Source organism: Anthonomus grandis, chromosome 6, assembly GCF_022605725.1.
Source record: "Anthonomus grandis grandis chromosome 6, icAntGran1.3, whole genome shotgun sequence".
In the NCBI taxonomy this organism is placed as follows: Eukaryota; Metazoa; Arthropoda; class Insecta; order Coleoptera; family Curculionidae; genus Anthonomus; species Anthonomus grandis.
This window is the reverse complement of record NC_065551.1, coordinates 4,866,125-4,876,769: the sequence shown is the minus strand read 5'-3', so window position 1 is coordinate 4,876,769 and position 10,645 is coordinate 4,866,125. Positions and strand designations below refer to the sequence as shown.

The window sequence follows — 10,645 nt, the reverse complement described above, 5'->3', positions numbered from 1 at the left end:
AACAACAATTTCTTTTTAAAAAGTAACTAAAGCAGTCTTAATTGATTTTTTCAAATATTTGGTTAAATAATTTTAATTTAGGAAAATAAAAGCAATGTTGAAAGATGGATATTTTAACTTTCAACAAAGTGATGATATAATCAGTCCTTCGGATGCTAAGAAAAATTCTTTTATAATATTTGATGACATAGCATGCAATAAGCAAGATAAAATTAGATCTTATTTTTCTATAGAAATATCGATTAGATCTATTTATGCCAGACTTAGACACGTATTCCCAAACATTTAATAAGAGATAATGCTAATATGTTAGAGTTATTTAAATAAGATGAAATAAATTTAAGACATATTTATAACGAGCGCGTTAATACTGATATGGACTTTGACATGTTTAAAAAAATATGCTCAAAATGAAAAAATATGGATTTTTGGTTATTGTTAAAGATGGCGATATTAAAAAAGGGAGATATCGCACAGGATATGATAAATTCATTTTATTTTCAAAGAACGTTTTTTTCTCTTTCTGCAATTACTAAGCAGAAAATATACTCATCATAAATATAAAATATATAAAAGCCAAAGTCGTAACGAAATAATAGTTAGATATATTTCTAAAGTTAAGGTAATAACAAGTAAACAGAATAAATACAGGTCGGTAAAAATAACCTTTAACATCCATAATGATTCTGTCTAATAAAAAGAAACATGTTAAGTGTAAAATTAGTAAAGTTGCAGAGAATGTTAGGAAAAAAACATAGGTTATTAAAATCACAGGAACAAAGTCAAACTGTTCAGTTTGACTTTGTTTAAACCATTTGCATATTAACCGGCTGCTGCTTATTTGCATTCTTTACTTCCCGCCAACAAAATTCTGACAAATCACAGCACGGCACACCTCTCCGCACCTCACCTCCCCCCGGAACTCTATAAGAATTACATGGGGACAAGTCATCACCACCCGCGTTTTTACACTTTTTACACGTCTTTTTCTCGGTGTAAAATATGTTAAAAAATTATGTTATTATTGTTTTAATATGGTATTTGGAGAAAAATCGAAAATCATTAGAAGGTTAAAGTCCAGTTCAGAAATCTATTATACTTGGGTTACCGAACAGATAGAGTAGTCACGTGATCGTTCTGCGCCGGAGGTGTGGCCTAGAGCCTCGATATTGTTCATGACTTGGGGTTTTATTTAATTTTATTAGTCGAGCGGCTTTAGATCGTTTTGGTTGAATTTTCTGCTATTCGAATATTTGAATCCTCGCAATATTGAAAAGTTCAGATTGTGTTTATTTTTTTGTTAATTTGTTTGTTAACAAATAATGGCTGACGCGCCACGTACACCCCTATTTTCACCCCCCAAGAAAAGAGTACGAAAACATTTGACCATTGTTAAAAGGAAGTGATTATGAACATATATAAAACATGTGATAACGAGCATCCAGCATACAACAAAGTGCAAAAAGTCCAGTTTGCAGCAGAAGCAGCAGGTAATAAATATTTTTAATATACAGTGTCTCCCAGGATGAGCGAGTTTATATGTGAAAATGACAAAAAATGTTGTGGTTAAAATTTGACCGTTTGGCATCCAGCCCTGCTTGATTAAAAAATAAAAATCAAGCTTGCCTTGATACGAACATTTTTTAAATTTTATAAGTAAAAGAGGTTGTTTAGAATGCAAAATTATGCCCGAATACCGCATTTCATAACCATAGACCTACTTTGATTTTTACGTTTTGTGTACCAATTAATTTTTTTATTCATATTTAATTATTAGAGATTGAAATTTGTAAAAATCAAAGTAGGCCTATGGTTATGAAATTCGGTATTCACATAGTAAACATAATTTTGCATTATTTTCGATAAACTCCAATATATTAACTTAACTTTGCATAACAAAATACTTAAAAGGGATTATTATATTATAACCTGGCACAGCCTCAAAATCGGTTTGGACCCATTTTACAGGCGACCGTATTATATTTTAAAAAAAGCTGCTTACAAAGCAAAGCTGTACGGTAAAATAATTTAAAATAAGTAGGCATAATTCTCCTCGTCTAAATCTGCCAAGGTTGCATCGATGGGCGGGCCTATATTTCGCGCACATCATTTAGTCGATCTGTTCGGTAATCCGACTATAGAATCTTTGATGTGTTGCAGATGCCGCACTAAGTAGGCCCTGCGTCTATGTCGTATTTATTGTCGCATGATATACATGTTTAAATGGCAAAATTTTATATAATTTATCTATGAAATCATTTTAAATATACGTAAAACCCCATATTTTACACCATTTTTTATTTTTCTTTCGAAAATGTCAATTTTTAAAAAGAAAATAATATCACAAGAAAATAATATGAAAAAATTGACCGCGGACTAAAATACAAGTATTTTACAAATCATTTTAAACACTCCCAGACTTGTCACCTCCTTTTAGCTAGTCTATTAAACAAAGATAAAACACCTGCGATCTGGCGATTCCTACTTTAGGCTGTGCAAGTAATTGTGTATCTCTCTCTATCCCACTGATTTTGAGGATTACGGGGCCATACCTAGATAAATTTTTAGGCTGTTTTTGTATTACTTTCGTGGTGTTTTTAAAGAGATCTTTAAGGATGGGTCTATCGCCTTTAATAGTTGGAAGGGGGCTCATGTGAGGTTATTATTTTATGTGTTTTGCTGGTTTTGCTTTTTACACGTTTATGAAAGTGGAGAATTTAGAATTTGGCCTGTATTCGTCCAAATTGTTTGCAGTTTTTACTGTGAGGAAGTGTGTTTTTTTATTTGTGTTTGTGGATTTGTTTTGATATTATACTTAAAGACCTTAAAATGTTTCGACCCTGGAAGAATAGGCAGGAAAATCTGGCAAATGAAATGACAATAATATTTGTGGTGAAAATAATAAGAGTGATCTGGACGGTGATTTAGACTCAGATAATTCTGATGGTTCATTTAGCTGATTTTATGTACTTAAATCTTATAGTTAAATTAAATATTATCTTGCTATCAACTATCCTGAATTTCTAGCTTAATAAAACTAAACCTAAATACAAATAAATTTTAAGACCGGACCTGTGCAACTTTTCACGCTTAAGTGGCTGTGACTGAGGTCAGACGTCTAACAAAACAGTACGTGGGCGCATGTATTCAAATTTTACGAATCAAATGTATAAATTCTTAAAAAAATGCTTAAAACATTTATTTATTTAATGGGATTATTAAATATCGCTTAGAATATTACTTTCTGACTCTTTCCACATAAAATTTTGCGATTTAAAGATGCATGACATGTGACAATACAATCATCACCGGCACACGGACTATTCGCGGCACATCAAAGATTCTAATAGATCTCTGAACTGAACTATACAGTGCATTTTTTTTAATCTCGGGTCATAGGGTTTTACGTGTAATATTTTCAACGTCAGAACCTGTTCTATTTAATCGATAGGATTGAAACTTGGAACAAGTGAAGTTTAAGTTAACAGACTTTAAAAAATCCCATTATTTTGCGAGAAACCTATTTAAAATACGTTTTTCTGATGAAAAAGTTTGCTTTTTCTGCACCTCGTAACCTTCATTACCTTTACACTGCAAAGCAGGTAGACAAATATCTGACAGTGACACAAAATAATTTCCTCAAAAAATAGGTTTCTCGCAAATTTTTTTACAAAATAATGGGATTTTTTAAAGTCTGTTAAACTTTGTTTGTTATGCTTAAAAAATGCAATGATAAAGTTAATAGTTATGCAAGATGTGCGTTTAAACCACAAGACTGCGTATGGAGAGAACACCCTGTATATTCCTACGAAGATTTTCTACTTCAAATGTTTTGCAGCCAAAAAACAGTTCTCAAAATTATGTAGTTGGTACTTATTCCAGAAATATTAATAATATGAGTACAAGCAATATAAATAACATAGTGTGTAGAGAGTTATTACCCATTAAATAAACATTCTACTAGATATTCTATCCATATCATAAAAAATTAAATATCGAGTGAAAATAATGGGAAATATCAACATATACCCTGATGAAAGAAAATATTAAGGAAACACAAAACAACAATCTCATTTAAGATCTTTTTCGGGTTGTTACACGAATTTCCATAACTGATAGATATACTCTGGTGAAATTGGAGAGTCCCACCTCAAGTGGAGTGTATTTGTTACATAGGCCAGATATTTAAAAAGACGAAAAAGGGAAATATAAAATATCATTGTGTCGTAAAAGCTCCAAGGTCGCTTTTATTTCTCCAAATGCACCTTACATTTTAATAGTTCATTTAAATCAAATTAAAATAATACTTCCAACTCCCAGGCTTTATAGATAAACACAGAGGCAAAAATGATTTGATGTTGGCCAAGCAAAGTTTGTATAGTTTTATTAAATATAAGTTACGTTATATACTTTTTAGTTTGGTGCTTTAATGTATTTATTACCTATTAAATAAATTTGTTTATTTTTTTATTTATCCGTTTTTTTTTTTCATTTTTATTATTCAAGGGGCAATAGCGAGGAGTTTCTTGCTCAACTTTTGACTTAGGCTATTGTGTACCAGGCATATAAAAAACAATATAAAGCTTATAAGTCTATCAAATCTTAATATAAATCCTTCAATACTTGCTTAACTACTGCTTAACGAAAAAAAATCAACTAAAGCTATTCCCCTAATTTCTCCAACTTCAAATTTACCTTAATAGCATACACCGTCTTTAGAATTTCGATGATGAGCTTCCTCTAAAGGCTGGTGAAGTTCAAAATGCCCCAAACTTATGATGCCTCTTTCAAGCCTGCTACCAAAGACACAAAAAAGAATTAAAATTAAAATATAATTTTATAATAAAAAGGAACTTACTTTTTTCTAAGTGAAATTAATTTGTTGACCTCACGATTTAAGTAAATATAAAATGGAAGTATTGCGTAGTCGTTGATAAATTATACGTTTATTTCTTTTTCGATTTTAAAAATATTTTGTTTTCTTGTTTGTATTTGGAATGAACAATGTCTGGGTAGTTTTTACCAAGGCTTCATCCATTTTCTCTTGCTCTTTTCTAATTAACCTTTCCATTATTTCTAAACCATTTCGGTCCAATAAAACGTATATTAAGCAACCTTTCTTGGTTAATAGCTCGTTGATTTCTGACGTTGTCATTAAGCTTGTAAACCGTTTCTGTAGAAATATTATTATTCATCCAATTCTACTACAATCTAGTAGCCGAAAGCCGTTTTTTCTTTGATTACTTGATCCACTGGTTAAGCGCCATATAGGAAGTATTATTTTTTGGTTTAAATTAGAAAAATTAACAACTATTGACGCTATTGATTTTTTAAATTTGTTTATGGTTTATATCCATAGGCATAAGATGCGCTCGGTGCTTATATGCTGAAGACTGAAAACTATCTGAAAGGAAATAAAATTATTTAAATAATAATTTATAAGCCACTTGGTGATGTTAAAGTTTTCACGAAGTCTTAAGCGATTCATAGGTGTGCGAGTTTTATTTTATCATAGAGTTCTTAAAAGATTTAGAGAAAATTGCAATAAAATATCCTAAAAAGCATGTTATTGTTGGTGATATTAATATTGACTTGTTGGAGAGCTCTGCATTGGTCACTAACTATAAAAACTTATTAATTCAAAATAACTTTAAAATAAATAATGGAATTTTATATGAAAGTGCGAGTGACAAAGCATAGTCATACTATTGTCAGATATCAGTTCACATTCAGTCGAAAACATGTTGATTCTTGTTCTTTTTCTGATCACAATAAATTATTATTTTATATAAATTATGACAGCAAAATATATAAACCAAAGGTAAATCATATGATTAGTACAGTTGATTATAAAAAATGTATGTATAAATTTAAACAAAATGTTCAAAATGTATACATATCATCGTTTTTGAAAGTGGTAGACAATGGTAATGTAGAAACATTTTAGGTAGTCGGACTGACATTGTCTTTGTTTTTGGTACCACACGACGTTTCGGTGGACTCCAAGGGAATACTGATACATACGTTAAGAACTCCAGTCATTTTGTGGATCTACTTCGACCTATCAACATCGGACCAGAAGATAGAATGGTTAGCTTTGACGTGGAAAGTCAAACACCAATGTCCCGATTGGAGATTCCCTGAACATTATCCGGGATAAACTGAGTAAAGATACGTCACTTCCGTCTCGAACCAAGCTTCCACTCGGATAAGTGAAAAAAATTTTGGAGGTCTGCCTATGTAATTCCTATTTTCAAGTGAAAGATAGGTTTTACGATCAGGATGAGGGTCTGCCTATGGGATCATCGCTGTCTCCGGTGGTAGCCAACATATATATGGAATGGTTTAAGAAACGGGTAATCAGCACCTCACGACAAAAGCCAAAGATGTGGCTGCGATACGTTGATGATACATTTATTATCTGGGATAAAGGAGAAGATAAACTTCAGGGCTTCTTACACCACCTGAACAACATGGTGCCAAGTATCAAATTCACGATGGAGACGGAGAACAATTCAACGCTGCCATTCTTAGATGTTCTATGAATACAAATGGCATTATAAGAACGTCTGTGTATCGAAAGCCCACACATACTGGACAATACCTACACTTTGATTCCAATCACTCTGGTTCGACTAAAGTTGGAATCATCAGGTCTCTGTACAACCGAGCTGTAACCATCTGCAATAACGATGCAGACTTTAAGGCGGAACTAATACTTCTTAATAAAGATCTGCAGCAGAATGGCTATCCCAAAAAACTTATCCAGAAAACTATTCAGAGGTCGATGGCGAAGGAAACCAGGACCAAGCAAGAGGATGAATCAACTGGGTTTCTCGCAATCCCCTATATAAAAGATACATCCGAGAAAATGCGACGAATTGCTAAGAAGTTTAATCTAAAAACCGCCTTTAGACCTGGCAATACAATAAGAAGTTCTGTTTCCAAAACAAAGCCAGAATCTAGAAGTAGCCAGATCAGGCATTGCTGAACATGCTTGGATAAACGGCCATAATATTCACTGGTCTGAAACAAAAATCCTAAGGAAAGAATCACACTAGCGAAAAAGGAATTTCTGGAAGCTGCCTACATGATGCAAAACCAGGGCGTTTTCAGTCTACCCATTGTGGATGTTCCCAACATATGGAGACCTCTTCTAGCAGACGCTCTCTTCCCACTAATCATATATAAGCCTGCAGAATAGGAAATTGCTTTAGTTTAGGTAACGGTCGGAGATACTTACCGACCGAAACGTCGTCTTGTAACAAAAACAAAGACACTGTCAGTCCGACTACCTGTTTCTATACATATCGTCGCTTCAGGAACTGACCGAGCTGATCCAGAAATCAAAAAATGAAGCTCAACGCTATAATGTACTTAGGTTAAGGGAAAATAATTCATGAATCAATGAGGAGGTGCTAGAAATGATAAAAAAACGTGACTTTATATACAAAAGAAAAATAACAAATCCTGGTAATATGTTTTATGATCAAGAATTTCGTAGAATCAAAAATAAAATAAAAACATTAAAAAATCAGTATTTTCGTAAAGAATGGGAACATGCAGGCATCAGCCAAAAGAAACAAACACAATTTTTTTTTAAATAAATCAAACAACACTCAAATTAATTCTTTAAACGTAAATAGAACAATTATTGAAGAAAAAAAGGATATTGTCAATTGTCTAAATAAACATTTTTCACGAGTCGGAGAGAATATTGTTAATGAACTTATTAGCCAGAGTCAACATATTGATAATGAAATTGTATTCGATGAAGTTGATTGTAGTGATAGTATGTTGAATGTTGCAGCAACCAGTTGTGATGAGGTTTCTAAAACTATCATGGGATTAAAGCCAAATTGTTCTCCGGGCGAGGATGGGATAACAGTGTTGGACATAATTAATTTAAAAGATTATATTATAAATATCATTACAAAATTAATAAATAATGTCTTGAATACTGGTGTGAATCCCAATGAATTAAAAAAGAATAAAATTACTCCAATATTTAAATCCGGTGACAAAGATCAGACGAATAACTAAAGACCCATTACTGTTGTTAATATCCTATCAAAAATACTAGAAAAAATTATTAAAAAAATAATCACGTCTTTTATAAACAAAAATACATTAAAAATAGCAGCACTCTCGTGGCAACATTTGATTTTATTAGCTATTTCTCAAATTCCCTAGATAGGAGGGAAATTGTAGTTGTGGTATTCATTGACTTACAGAAGGCCTTTGACGTAGTAAGTTTCGATATTTTGTTAAAAAAGTTAAAGGCTTATTGGATTTAGAAACCTCCTTTTAAATCTAATTTAGAGCTACTATGTTTCCTGGGAGGGTGTAGCTAGTGAATTCTCTTCAAACAGGTATGGAGTTCCTTAAGGTTCTGTATTAGGGCCATTATATATTATTTTGTACGTTTTGAGTTTGGGGTGTACCAACCTGCGAGCTCGATATTTTGAGTTTGTGGATGATACGGTTCTTGTATATACAGGAGGAAATGAACATGAGTTGGCACAACTTATTAATGCTGATCTGAGCTTGTACTATAAATGGCTAGTTTTTACACTGTAAAAAATGGCTTTGGATTTTTTACAACAATGTTGCGTCGCCCTTTTTTTTTACAAATTGTGGCGCAAATTTTATCTTACTTGTAGCAACATATTATATAAACATAAACAGGCTGCATTTTTTAAATTTATCCACATTATTCGGTACATATTTTTCTCAAAAAATTTACTGGAAAAAAATTTTTAAATGGTGCTTTTTAGATATTGCGATTAAAAAAGACTAATGAGATTCCTTATCAAATAAAATTTGATTTTACCGCCTTTATTTAGCCTTTCTGCCATTCTGACTGGCCAAATGTTGGTCTGGAAAATATTAAATATAATAGAAACCCTTACTTGGAGCATGCTTTCAGCAGGTTGTGTTCATAATTCTAATCGGTAAACACTTTAAGTTCTGCTACTTCTAAATTATGGCATAACAATATAATAAATACACACTTGACATATCACTATTTTGAAATTGAATAGAACGTACTCTGTAAACTAATAAAGTGACTCTCTAAGGGTAATCTGTTTGAACTCTTTTTATATGGGTTTGTTATCAGTACAACATAATAATTGAGTGGATTTATACTAGTAAGCCATAAAAACATTAGCATATTCGCCTATGCATTCACATGAAAACTTGATAGTTGAGATATATTTGGTCCGTTAATGTAAATCCAGCTAGATATTATTGTAGGTAGTAAACCAGAAAACCACATTGCGCGATATAGAAAAGGCAAATTAAATAAACAGGAAATCACATATTACGTACAAACAACCATATAACGGATGTGGTTTTGTATGTGTTTTCTAACTTTTCAAACTTATATCACCATATCACATAACGACAACTTTACAGAATAAATTAAGAACGTTTATTCAAAAAGGGACATGTCCACTTTGAGAGAAACGAAAAAAATGTTTCAGATTAAGAGCGTTAGAGCTATAAGATTAAATGATATAATGCAATTTTGGATATAATTTTTTTTAAGAGTAAAATTGAAAATATGTTTGGACCTGTTCGTCTTGTCCCGTTTTGTTTGCACTTCAACGTACTTTTTTTACGTAATATAAAAATAAATTCTAGTTAATGTTTTTCTGTTTAAACTTTTATTTCAACGAAAGTAGACATTAGGTAAGTAGTAAGACAAGTAAGTCGTTAAACATGTAATTCATGGTCATCTTGCAAACAGTCACAGTCTTTCGGTTCATGTGCAGATCTGCAGCTTCTTCAGTAGTTACTCTATTCTGTAGATTTTTTTTTGAAAAAGTCGAGCTGAGGTAAGGTTTCCTTCGTGGTTAAATTGTTTTTCTAGAAGAGTCCTAAATTTTTTTTTTTTTGTAATATTTATATGTTTTTCTCTCCAAATTAAAACCACCATTTCATTTTAATTTAATTTTCTCCTTTTATTATAACCAATTTAATTATAATATATATCTTCGCTTCCAATATGTGTGATTATAAGTCTTTTTCCTTTTCCCGAAGGAACTTTAATACCCGTAGACAGGCCTTCTATGAAAGCTTGGCGAGCACTGGTTATATTTTTGTCTTGCCACATTTTTTGGACTATATAACCTTCGTTAATTCACGTCTCATCAAGATAAAAAACTTTCTTTTGCTCCCTGCGGTACTGCTTGATACTTCTCAAGTATTGTCGTCTCCAACAAACAGTTTCGTCGCTCTCCAGTAAAAGTGCTTTGCGGTTATGCTTTTCCCAGGCAAAATCCATATTTTTTAAAGTTTTCCATAAAAGTTTTCTACTTATCAACGGAATACTGTCATCTCGGCCAAGCTTCATTAAAATTTTGTCTAGGGTGGGTATTTCCTTTTTAAAATAAAAAGAGTGAACTTTTCTTCGAATTATACATTTAGCATTTTCATCAAGGACTTTTGTAGGTCGTCCTGGCTTTTGCTTGGGACATTCCACTTGACCTGCTACTTTTCTTTCCCGCAACAATTTGAAAATGGTGGACTTTCCAATTCCACTCATTCGAGAATATTTTTCAACAATTTCTTGCACAGTAAAACTAGGGTAATCGTGTTTTATGCAATCATGTACATTTAAAATAATAACTTTTTCACT

General features: G+C 32.0%; 1 long non-coding RNA gene across 1 annotated transcript; it reads right to left on the bottom strand.

Annotated features, from left to right (window-relative positions):
- Positions 1–559: 559 nt before the first annotated feature.
- On the bottom strand, positions 560–9,059 carry LOC126738021 (uncharacterized). The gene is made up of 3 exons (XR_007661189.1): positions 8,913–9,059; positions 4,859–5,404; positions 560–4,796 (listed from the first exon to the last, which is right to left on the bottom strand). It is a non-coding gene; the product is annotated as an uncharacterized LOC126738021 (long non-coding RNA).
- Between the last annotated feature and the right edge of the window lie 1,586 nt (positions 9,060–10,645).